The 12,393-nt window shown below is 34.4% G+C and overlaps 1 long non-coding RNA gene across 3 annotated transcripts in view; it reads left to right on the top strand.

Moving 5' to 3' along the window:
- LOC113601111 (uncharacterized) overlaps positions 1–6,227 on the top strand; it is a 49,794-nt gene extending 43,567 nt beyond the window's left edge. For all 3 annotated transcript variants that reach the window (XR_003422260.2, XR_008296080.1, XR_008296081.1), the window contains one exon: positions 4,890–6,227. This is a non-coding gene — a long non-coding RNA (uncharacterized LOC113601111). The remainder of the gene's footprint in view (positions 1–4,889) is intronic.
- Positions 6,228–12,393: the final 6,166 nt, after the last annotated feature.

Below are 12,393 nucleotides of genomic sequence, written 5' to 3'. Positions count from 1 at the left end.
ATAATTTGGTTCACTGTAAAGAGGTCCTGGGTGTATCATGGTATCCTGGATTTTCAGTTAGTTGGGTTATAGGACAACTTCTATCAAATAAAGCACAAATTTGAAAACAAACTTAGAAGACCCTTTGGAAAGACCATGGAGACTGAAATTTTGGAATTAAGAGCCATTTATCACTGGAGTTTTGCTGACAAAATTGATAGGAAATTAGGAGAAGACTATTTTTGTAGTTTTATACCTTCAGGATTGTTAGAGGCAGAATCAGTCTATTAAAATGATGTTCCCTATACTGCTGCAGTATGCTATGGAGAGTCTTGGGATTCCTAGAAATGTATTAGGGTTTGAGTTTTCTTACAGTTGACAGTGAGGTTGGCTCTACACTAGGACTGTAGGTTGTCTTTCCAATAAACATTTTTCCCCCTAACTAATCCTGAACATTCACATTTGATGGTGCTATATCCACGTCTCAATTATTAGGATATCAGAGAACATCTGTTGCATTGTAGATACTTACATGTTTTTCAAGAAAGTGTAAAAGGATTATGAATTTATGAATTATGAATTATGAATGATTTAATTCAGAGAGGGACAGAGAGTGAGTGAAAGGGTTTAGTATTGGATGTGGCCATGTTCAGGGTTAGAAAACCTCTTCCAGCCGCCTGGGTCCTATCACCCAGAAGTTTATGGGGGTCAGTTGTCCCTACATTTCCTCCTATCCAGTTTGGAACAGAAAGAACAGATAACCCATCGAGCTACAATATAATGGCCAACGATTTTCTGTGGTAGCATGAGACTAGCGTTTTGATGCATGTAAATTAAAGAATATCAAAAAAGGGAAAATTGTTAAGGTTCTCCAAATATCCAATTTCTAATAATTCATCTACTAGGTTAATAGATTCAGTTTTTCTCAGCAAGCATTTGTTGATGCTAGTTGTGAAATATTTGGCTTCCATAGAGATAGAAGATCCCAGATATTCCTTGTGAGAAAGTCCATTAAAATTAGCATGTCCATTAGCATGTCCAAATTAGCATGTCCATTAAATTTCATTTTAACCATAATATTTATTTGAAACAAGACAAGAGAATCTTACTTCTTGGTACTTTAACAAACTATATGTAAAATAGTAAATTGATTCCCCTTTTACTACATCTAGCAGTTCTTCTTGTTTTTTTTGAATTTTTAATGTTTATTTATTTTTGAGAGAGAGACATAGAGTGTGAGCAGGGGAGGGGCAGAGAGAGAAGGAGACACAGAATCGGAAGCATAGCAGTTCTTCTGATTGACTAATTATATTAATATGATTATTTGGAAATACCCTGGATGCAGTATGCTAGTTTTAGTGACTTTAAAGGATTTCATATACCTACATGTAAGTGTAGGAGACAATGATCATAATTGATGTCACATAATGTAAGTGAATTCAGCATTTGAAGTTGATTTGCTGGAACATCTGATCTCACTGGAAGGAAGTGCTGATAAAGGCAGAAAGGTTTTCAAGGGAGAGAGGTATCAAGTTCAGTAACACCTCATTAAGTGCAAGTGCTTTGTCTGCAGGGAAGAGAAATTACTGATATTTTCATATCTTGCAACATTTTTCTTTGTAATTTAGCAGCACAAAGGCCTTGTTTCTAGAGGAAAATTCTCTGGAAAACTATCTTTTTTTTCCTGGGCCATGGTCTTTGACCTTCTTATAGTGGGACTCATTTTAAAAGTTCAAAATTGGTGAGGGATTACATTGAAAATTGTATCCATTATTTTTCTAGAAATAAAGCAAGTTATAAAACTTCAGATGGAAGGGGTACAGAGAATACCAAATGGGATAGATGAGAAACAAAACAAAACAAAACAAACCTATATACTATAGTGAACTTTTATACCAGAAAATACAAAGAAAATTTCTAAAAGTTTCCAGAGAAACACAGAAGGTTACTTACTAAGTAATAAGAATCAATATCTGACTTCTCAGTAGGAATACTGGAAACAGGTAAACGATTCCACAATATCTTGAGGGAAACCTTTTAAATATTAGACTTCTACAGCCAAATAAAATATTGTTTAAATATTAAGATGAAACAAACATATCCTCAGATATATAAGGTATCAGTGGTTCACCTCATAGGGACACTTTTTAAAAATAACTCTTAGAGAATGTACTCTAAAATGAAGAAAAATGAATCTGGAAGTGATGAGATATGGAAAGTAAGGCCAAGTTCATTGTTATAAAAAAGCAATTAAAAGTGAATAGCCATAATGTTCTAAAAATAAAATTCTAGAGAGCATCAATGATACCAGGGAAGTGAGTATAGTATAAAGGATAGATCACAGGGAGGTGTCAGCTTGTAGAAATTTTAATCTTGTTCAGAGTGAAGACACAGATATTTATAAACTGTAGCAGAACTAGAGGGTATAAAAGTTCATGAGTTTTATGTAATGGCAGCCCACCAGAAGAATAAAAATAAGAAGTATAACTATTAAAGTAGCAGAAGAAAATTTTATTTAGCCCATAGAAAATAATAAAATAGAAAAAATAAAGTATAATTATTGTAAAATAAAATATAAACTAAGATGACACAGTTAAGATCTGATATAACAGTGATTACAATAACTATACATGGGTTAAAATCAGTGCAAAAATGAAAGAAACAATAGCTGAGGGAAGAAATCAATAAAATTAAAAACAGCAAAAACAATAACAGAAAAGGTATGAAAAGGAAAAATGAATCTTTAAAAAGATTGATCAAATATGTTGTGAAAGCCAGTCAAGAGAAATGGAGATAAGTTTTAAATTTTAACAGTGGAAAATAACTAGTAGAAACATAAATAAAAATTGAGAAATAGTGTTCAGAACAACTAGATGTTAATAATTCAACAAGCCTAGATAAGATATGTGAAATATATGATTTTGTTATGATTTCCAAGGTGAAAGTTTTCTCTGGCATGTCTAATAAATGCAAAATTTCTCTAAATTGAAAAAATGCATTAAAAGCATTAAATGCATTAAAAAGCTTAAATTATGATTTAAAAGTTTGCATTGGTTGGACATGCCAAAGAAATCTTTCACTTTGATTCAAGACCATGGTAATTTGCCAAGCCTGTTTTTGGGAGCCTTATAGTCATATCACTAATCTCTTAGGGTTTATAGGAGAAGACAGATGGCTTTAGTATGTTATAACAGTTCCCAGTAAAATATTGTCTCCAGAGGATACTAACCCATGCTAGTAAATGAATCAAAAAGTGAATTATATAATTATGGAACAAAAGCCCCATTGTCCATGAGGGCCAAGGACTCACCATTAGAGAGGCGATGCTGACTCAGAGTAACCCAATAAGATATGGCCATCTCATGCTTGGGGGGCTCTAGATATTTTATTTATCACTAATTGTACAGTAGAAGATGACTAGGCACTTGGAGCTTGAAAAGTGTTTACTGATTTTCTGTGGAACCCCGTGAACCATGCTCCCCTGGATCCATCTTAGCTTTTGGTTATGCTGTTTATTCCATTGTTTCAAGTCCTGTAACCCTATACTCAGAACGAGTTCTGAATGACTTTCTGCTGCTATCAGTAACTTGGATCAACTAGTAAGAAATTTAGTTTCTCTGTGAAGGCAGAAGAATGGATAATTTTCAGACTGCATACTTTATACTCCAGAGACCTGAGGGGAAAATCTTACCAGTAAAGTGGTAACATTTCTGTAAAAGACTATAGGTATAATACTTAAAATAATTGAGACCTGTAGGCAGAATTCCTAAGGGAGGAAAAAGGTATTTGTTCTGTTCAAAAGCATATGTGAGAATATCTATCTTTGGCTTAATCGGGTGTTTGCCAGGGTTGTGCCATTATTTTATATTTAGATAATGCAACCAATCAAATAAATTTCTGGCACACTTATAAAGCTAACCACCAAATCAAAACAAAATAGGACCATTTGTATTTGAATACTCAGAAGTAGCTAGAGATGACAAAATAAGCTCTAATGATAACTGGCCTTGTTAGCTGACTGGTACTGGTTTCAAAATAGCATGTTATTCCCAAGAAGGAGATTCTTTTGATTCTGATCTGGTTGTCTTCTGGGTTGATTCTAGTTTGAATTCAGCATTTCTAGAGAGCAGTTATGAATATCATGCTTATTTGGCTTCATGTTTGAGTGCATGCTCATTAGACAAAAACTGAATGATAAATCAGGTCAGTGTTTGAGTGGTCAGTTATGTCTAACTCATAACTATGTTTGTTGAATCCTGATTTATGGGCAAGGACTGAAGTAGAGTCCATTTCATGTTATACCCAGAACTTCATCTTCCATAACATATGCCTTGGAATTTGAAACCTAAAGGATTTGATAATTTTCTTCGAAAACCTGCTACCTTATGTAGTGCTCCTCTACTTCATATTTTACTATCATGGGACATCTGGGAAGAGTCACTTTGTTTTAGATTAATGGGCTTGGCTGTTAGATTGATGGAAATATGGAGTACTTTTCTGTTAGATGAAGACATTTGTTTCTCACCTCCCATGCAGGGAATGAATATTGTCTTTTTATAGTTCAGGAAAGCAATTAGATAACAATTTTTTTTAAAGGAGGGTTGGTGTGTGTGTGGGGAGATATCTAGAAACTATTAAGGCTTAAAAAGCTCCATCCAAAACAGCAATAGCTTACACATACAGTGTTTTAAAGTTTACAATGATTCCCATATTTATCTCATTCATTTGTTCATTTGCTCACTCCAACCATATAGACAACACTGGGCTGCCTTTTAGTCTTTCAAACAATTCTGTGAACTGGGTGCTATCCAAATTTGAAAGAGACAGTGTATGTTACTCTATGAATCTCATGCATTGTTTTGTGATAGGGTTGATCATATTGATATTTTTGTTTATATGTTCTTTCTTAGGGCTTCTATGAATTATGGTGCTCATGAGGCCAAAAGCTTTAAACCATGTAATACCTTTCAAGGGTAACTGCACATTCTCCAGCTACCCACTATGTACAAGGTAATCAATGTTTCATTGGATTTAGCAGATGTAAATGTTGGCCCCAAAATGTGCAGCAGACAACTGTGAATGCCATGTACACTAGTACTTCCATGAGGAAATAAAAGAGATAACTAGAAAAGGTCACTTTAACATATTTACGTACTAATAGACTTTCCTCTGTGCTCTATTTAAAATTAAATGTCTATGCTGGACACTTCAATATAACCTCTAGTTGTAAGCAAATATCATTGGATTTTTACTTAGCTTTCTATCACAGCAAAAGTCTTACTCGTAACTGCTAGTTTATTTTACCATTTCTTCCTCTAAACTGAGATCCTTAGAGCCTTTGTGTTTTTCCATGTACTCCTTTCCATCATTAAGCACAGTACTTGACACCTAATAAACATTCAGTGTAAGATTTTTCGTTTTTTTTTCTGATGAGTGGCTAAATCATAGATTCATAAATCTAAATTTCCAAATATTATTTCTGCCTGTGGGCAGTGCCATTAAGAAGTCATTATCTAGGGACACTTGGGTAGCTCAGTTGGTTAAGTTTCGAACTTCAGCTCAGATCATGATCTCACAGTTCATGAGTTGGAGACCTGTGTCAGGCTCTGTGCTGGAGCCCGCTTTGGATTCTGTGTCTCCCTCTCTCTCTGCCCCTGCCACATTTGCTTGCTCTCTCTCTCTCTCAAAAATAAATAAACATTAAAAAAATTAAAAAAAAGAGGTCATTATCTAATAAGGTGCCTTTTGATACATACACTGACAAAAACAAATTCTGTTCACATAATTGAACTTTAGTGGAAACTATGGATCAACTCCTTTCAGTATGTACATTGTATTGAAATAAGACAAATTCTACTTTGACCAATAAATTATTAATTACAAAAATTTAGTAAAGAATATTCAACTCCAAACAAAAGAAAACTATACTAAGTGCGTCATTTGACTTCCAGGCAGGTGCTCGCCATCTCCATCTCCTTTTTTTTTTTTTTTTTTAATGAGAACATTTAAGATCTAGTCTCTTAGCTAATTTTAATTATGTAACTATATTTCAAATTTAAAATATATGACATAATTATACAGCATAATATATAATTATACCTCTATTCTTATGTAACTTTTGGAAATGTATCCTAATGACCAAATCTGGACAGCCTATCACATTTCATCTTGAAAGTTTGCTACAAAAAAAACATTTTTTTGGTTTGACTGACAGGAATAAGAACAGAATGGCTAGATAAAGACTTCTTTAAGAGTACCATTCTTCCTCACTCCCCCAAAAGCTCAATGTCATAGATGCATAAGCATAAGATTATCTCACCTTGATAGAATACAATGGAAGTATCATGGTCAACTTTCATAAGATCGAACCAAGAAAAGGTCTGAAGTGATGTACAAATAGTACAAATAATAACGTTATACAAATGTACAAATAATATTCTCTCTTCTATTCAGTCAGATCAGTGCAACTGCAGGGGCAAGAAAGGGTATTTTCTACTACTAAATGCAATATGCTTCTATAAAAATGTTTCAAATCTGATATTACTTATAAACTTTTTTTGATGCCTGGGTTGAGGTTGAAGACTTGTAATATAAAGAGTGGGTCAGTTGTGAATCTTGTCAACATTGTGCTGGTGACAGACTTTGTTACATGTAAAAAGAAAAATCAGCTTCAGAACATTTCAAATGTGTTGGCTGAACAGATATAAACAAAAAAAGATTGGCATCCTTGTAACTATATTTTATGTATTCAAAAGCCCCTTTCCATTCATGGGGAAAAAAACCCAGAGTTCATTATGTATTTATGAAAAACAAAATTACCTATTCATAAAAATCAAAAGCAATATGTTTTGCTTATATCAACGGGTAAAATTAATACAACTTTTCCTATAATAGCTCATTTGCTCTGACATGATTTTGAATACCAGAACAAAATGTCAAGAAGAGTTATAAATTAGAATAAGAGATAAAATTCTTCAAGTAAATTGTTTTCTCTATAGAGTCATAGGAATCAATTATTTATTATTCATGGAAATGTTAGCACTTGTAATTTGTACAAGGGCTTTCATTTTTACTTATTGATTCACCTACAGGGCATGCCCCTACTGTAAACATCAAGGTACATTATTATTGTTGCTGGCACTACCTATTAATAACTCGATATTGGAGCTGTGCTTCCAGTGACATGTTTAATCTGCTTTTGATTAAACCAAGCATTCAATTATTCTTGGATAATATTCCCTTGAATCATACTTTTAAATATTAAGAGCAACAACCTGACTCTTCTTTCTCTCATATACTGTTATATTTGTCCCTGTCTTGTAAAAACAACTGGAGATGTAATGAAACTTCATGGAGGCCTGTTTTCCAGACATCAGTGCTCCCTTGCTAGAACAGGTAGGGATGGGAAATGCAACTTCCTACCAATGAGACAGCACTTGGTAGGATTATTCAATTTCTGAACTTGCTTCTGCTACCAAGGCTGTTAATTAGCACCAACTATGACAGCTTGTGGCATGATTGGACTCTTGTTCAACACAAATAATCATTAGCTGCTAATGATTTTAAATCACTGTGAACAAGACAGAGTCTGCCCTTCTGACCTAAATGTTCCAGGGGATGCTTAGAAGTTACAAGGTCTCCTGTAATGGATGAGGCTGGGTGTCTGGATTGGGAGCTGGGATTTTTTCTTAGCCACAGGAATAATGTCTTTCAACAAATAAGACATTGGGGTCTCAATTTACTTAATTTAAAAAATAAATATTTTATCTGATATAGCATATTTTGTGTACAGAATTGGTGCCATACAAAAAAGCCACATAAAGGAAACGCATGAAGTACTTCTGTTGGATTTTGTGTGCACCTTTGCAAGTTGTTGGAAATGTCACTTTTGTTTTTCTTTCCACAGTGATTAGCGTAGTTAGTTTTTTTCCCATTATATCTAGATAACTAGTCACTTAAGACTGGCTCAGCTGAAAGTGGAATGAATCAACGGAAAATGAAAAATGGCCCCTCCAAAGCATTGTGGAAAAAATTTTTAACATAATGAGTTAGTGATGTAGTTCTTTATATATTTTACATGTATTTAATATTTTGTATAACAGTTACTGAATTTATACATACAACTATAGCTAGAGACAGACCTATGAACTTAAAACACATCAGAATGAAATAGAACAGAGATCTGATTTATCAAGACAAAAGTTCCTAATGTAAGGAATAAAAAAATAAGAATGTAAGAAATATAAAAATATAATAAGATATTCGAGGCCTCTCAAGGGCATTGCTAAATAAACTTATTATAGCATTACCAGATGCTTTAACTATTAAACAAACTGTTAGAGTATATGAATCAGCATAGGCCAGGAGTAAGAGTCTTAGGTTCCATTTTTATTGTATTTGTCACTCCCTCATTGCATAATAGCATCCCGAACAGTTGCTGCCCAGAACCTCTCAAAGGTGGGTGATTATTGCATTCTATCAATGGTTATACCAGAGACACAGGGTTATCACTGCACCTATTAGCAGCCAATAATGAATGATATATACAAACAGTAAATAATACACACATATTTTCCAACATGGAATTCTATTTTCAGGCAAGCATAATTGCTACTTTCCTTTGCAAGATTCCCTATAAATGTGTACTTATTGAGAAATTAGTCAAATATGGGATTGGTTTAACAATTATTAGTCTCAACTAGAAGATAACATGGGACAAATAAAAACAGAATGACTTGGAGATTTGTCTGGCTTCTTTGGGGACTGATAGCTTAGGAAAAGTTAGAGATGGGAAATAGGAATTCTTAGGTTTTTCAGAATTGGATTCAATGATTTTGATATTTTTAATGATGATGAGGTTTAGGATTTTGGTAACATTGCATGTTATCAGTTTCAAGTGTTTTATTCTAATTGGCTCAAATGAGCTGTAACTTCTTTACTGAGTAAATTCTGCTTATGACCAGAAGATGCTTAATATAGTAGTAAAAACTTGTATTTATGGGATGTCTGCCATGTCCCAAGAATTTGGCTAGGTGCTTTCACATATATTATCTTACTTTCACAAAAACACAGTCCAAATTGATGGAGAAATTAAAAGCCAAGTGTCTATGTGTCTCAACTTTTGTGAAGCATGGCACTGGTTTTGGCATAATTGTCACTGTTTATCTTTGGTCTTTCCAGCCTCTTTTCCACTTCCTTTCCTAAATCCTTGCCCCATGAATACCTTCTCAAAAGAAAGTATTGGAAACTTGCATGTTATGAATATTTAAATAATATCAAAAACAAAAATTCAAGAAGTTTTAATTCTAATATAAAAATTACAGCAGTAGCTTATCTTAGCATAAAGCCCTAAGTACTCCCTAATGCACGCAAATCTGGAATTTTCTGAGATACTTAGACAGAATCACTGGCACTGACAAAAACTGAAGTTAATACTGGACCTGGCGGAAAGAAAAAACAAATATCCTTGGTTACGGGTAAAATTTTGGAATCATGATCCCAGAAATGTTCTATAGAGTACTTCATTATTGTTACAAGCCCCAGGACCAAACAATAGAAAAGTAAAAGTCTAAATTAGCAGCAAAGCAAAAAGCAAAAACACTGTATTTTTGCTTCTTTCATGAAGAAACCCTAAATATGTGTGTTCTTGTGTGTGTGTATGTGTCCCCATGTCTGTATTCCCATGCCTGTGAGCTTATATCTGTGCATTGGTGCACATGTGCATGAGTTAGAAAGGAAAAGTACAAATAATGTAGGAGACCATGATAGTTGTCGCTGAGTGATAATACCCCAACAAAACAGAAATTTTATTAAGCTTTAACCCGTCTGTGGATAGATAAATCCACATCAGGTTAGATTCATACAAGAAAAACCGAACAAAGCACTCAAATGAAGTTATAGGTGTGAAAGGGAAGGAAAAATGAAAAAAAAAAATCATCCTGAAATTGTCAGTTTCAAGCCAGGGAAATGTGATCAGAGCCATAAAAAAGTCTAAGATGTAACAAAGCCACAAGGCTAATGTGATAACTGGATGCTTGATAAATCTAGCTGGAACTTGTTTCTATCTGTGAATTGAGGATAATCTTTGAAGAGAAACATGCGCCTCTTGACTGCTTAGATTCTTCTTCTAGGATCGGCACTATAATCCAGGTCAATTAAAGGAAATTGGCAGAGGTTCCCTGGTGAAAACAAAAGCAGGTTTTCATGCAACATGTGCTGTAGGTTAAGTAATGGACTCTTGGCTTCTTGGGACAGGATGTACTACTGGATATGTGCTAGGATCATTACAGAGAGAGCTTCAAGCATCCACCAGGGTTACAGGCAACAGTTATTAAATCCATTTCCTACTCAGGTTCTCGGAGGTTCATCAGCGGCCTCCTTCCTGAAGTGACCTGATTCTTCTGCCCTGAATGTATGGTGTGACTTGCAAAGCTTCTCTCAGCATAACAGTACACTCTTTTCATTATTGTCTTTTTCTCTGGGGCTGGGCATTTTTCCCAGCTGGCTCTTATTTGGCTCTTGAGAAATCAAATCCTGTCCTGGCTTTGTGTATATCACCCTACTGCTTTAGTGTTTTATTATTATTATTTAATATTTATGGATGTGACATCATAATCATCGTGTGCCCATTGCCAATTTCCTTAACCTCATTTTGACAGTCTCTACCCACAGGGCTACAGATGCTCTGTGAAAAAAAGGTGCAACTTTCAGAGAGCGCTTTCAGTAAGATATCATTAGTGAGTTGCTAATTAGCATGTTTTCTCTGCATCATTTTGGATGGTCTCAGCCTTGTTTTCAGTTTTTTTGAAGCATGCATTATTTTTGCCTCTCTTAAAACATACCATTAAATTTCACTTCATGTAACTACATCTGGAAAGAAAATATCAATCATTTCTCAGTAATTAAATGTGGCCACTTCATTGCTGATTTACTATCTGGTAAAATCTCAGAATTTCCTTGAGCATTATTTTAGAATCTAGCCCGTGAGAAGTGTTATCACAGATATTCAAAGTTTTGTGGTAAATCTAATAAGATCTCATGATAATTTTGGTGATACCTTATTAAAACTCCCTGTAGTATAATTAAGCCCCACCATCCTGCATTTAACTGAGGCGAGGAAATTCTGAACTGTAACGTCAACAGCTGCAACCACTTTATGAAAATGTTAAGACAGTTAGCAAAGCCAAAACAGTTACAGATTACTATTATGTAAATTATAAATTTACATACACCCCCACATACACACATATACACAGACATACACACATCTGCAGCAGAGTTTATTTTAAAATGGAGATATGGGTAGGTGAAATTTATATCTACCTTACCATCAAGTCTTACGTGTAAATCAACACCTTTTCCCGTCCCATGTCCTCTGTTATACAGGTCCATGGAAAGCCATCCCACACCCACCCAGGAGTCTCACCTCACATTGGCTTTTTCCTCCAGCTACCGTTTTCTTTCACACTGAAGTCTTCCCAGTCCTCACTACAACTTCTACAATGGCTTTTCCCTAAGTTTGAGGTCACAAGGCTATAAAACCTGCTACAGGGTGTTAGGGGTAGCAGTAACCCCACCTCCCCTTAAGCTCAAACCACTAGGCATGGAACCAGCTTGTGAAAGCTAATTTGCTCTCTATCCTTGCACAAGAAATATATGTTCCACAACAGCTATTATTGTGTCCTATCTAGGATTCACTGGATCTCCAGTGGATACCAATGAATTGTGTATAGAGTTTTTCATCTCTCTCTATATCATATATAGATGTATGTGTATACACACACACACACACACACACACATATATATATATATATACACACATATACATCTCAGAGATATATCCATATCTCTGGATATCATTTTTAACTTAAATTTTTATGAAGGTAAATTATAAATACAATTCTAAGAGATAATATAGAGAGATCTCTTGTATACTTTGCCTAGCTTCCCCCAGGGCTAACATTTTGTAAAATTACAGTCTAATATCACAGTCAGGATTTTAATATTGATACAATCCACTCAATATTATTAAGATTTCCTCAGTTTTATTTGCACTTTTGTGTGTGTGTGTTCTATACAATTTTATCACCTGTGTATGTTTGTGTAGCTACCAGCACAGTCAAGATATTGATTCTCGCTGCCTTTTATTACCATGCCCACCTCCCACCTTCCTCCTTATGTCCCATCCATAACTCCTGGCAACCATTAATATATCTTCAACTTTTAAATTCTATTATTTCCAAAATCTTATATAAATGAAATAGGACCCTTTGGGACTGTTTTTTCTTTTTTCCACTCAGTATAATTCCCTGGAGATTCATCTCAACATATTATATATCATGAATTCGTTCCTTTTTCTTTCTGAGTAGATTCCATTATATGTTATGTTCAAAAGTTAGTTTAGTAATTCATT

The sequence above is a fragment of the Acinonyx jubatus genome, chromosome B1 (assembly GCF_027475565.1).
Source record: "Acinonyx jubatus isolate Ajub_Pintada_27869175 chromosome B1, VMU_Ajub_asm_v1.0, whole genome shotgun sequence".
In the NCBI taxonomy this organism is placed as follows: Eukaryota; Metazoa; Chordata; class Mammalia; order Carnivora; family Felidae; genus Acinonyx; species Acinonyx jubatus.
The sequence above is the reverse complement of the archived record's forward strand: the minus strand, read 5'-3'. Positions and strand labels throughout refer to the sequence as shown.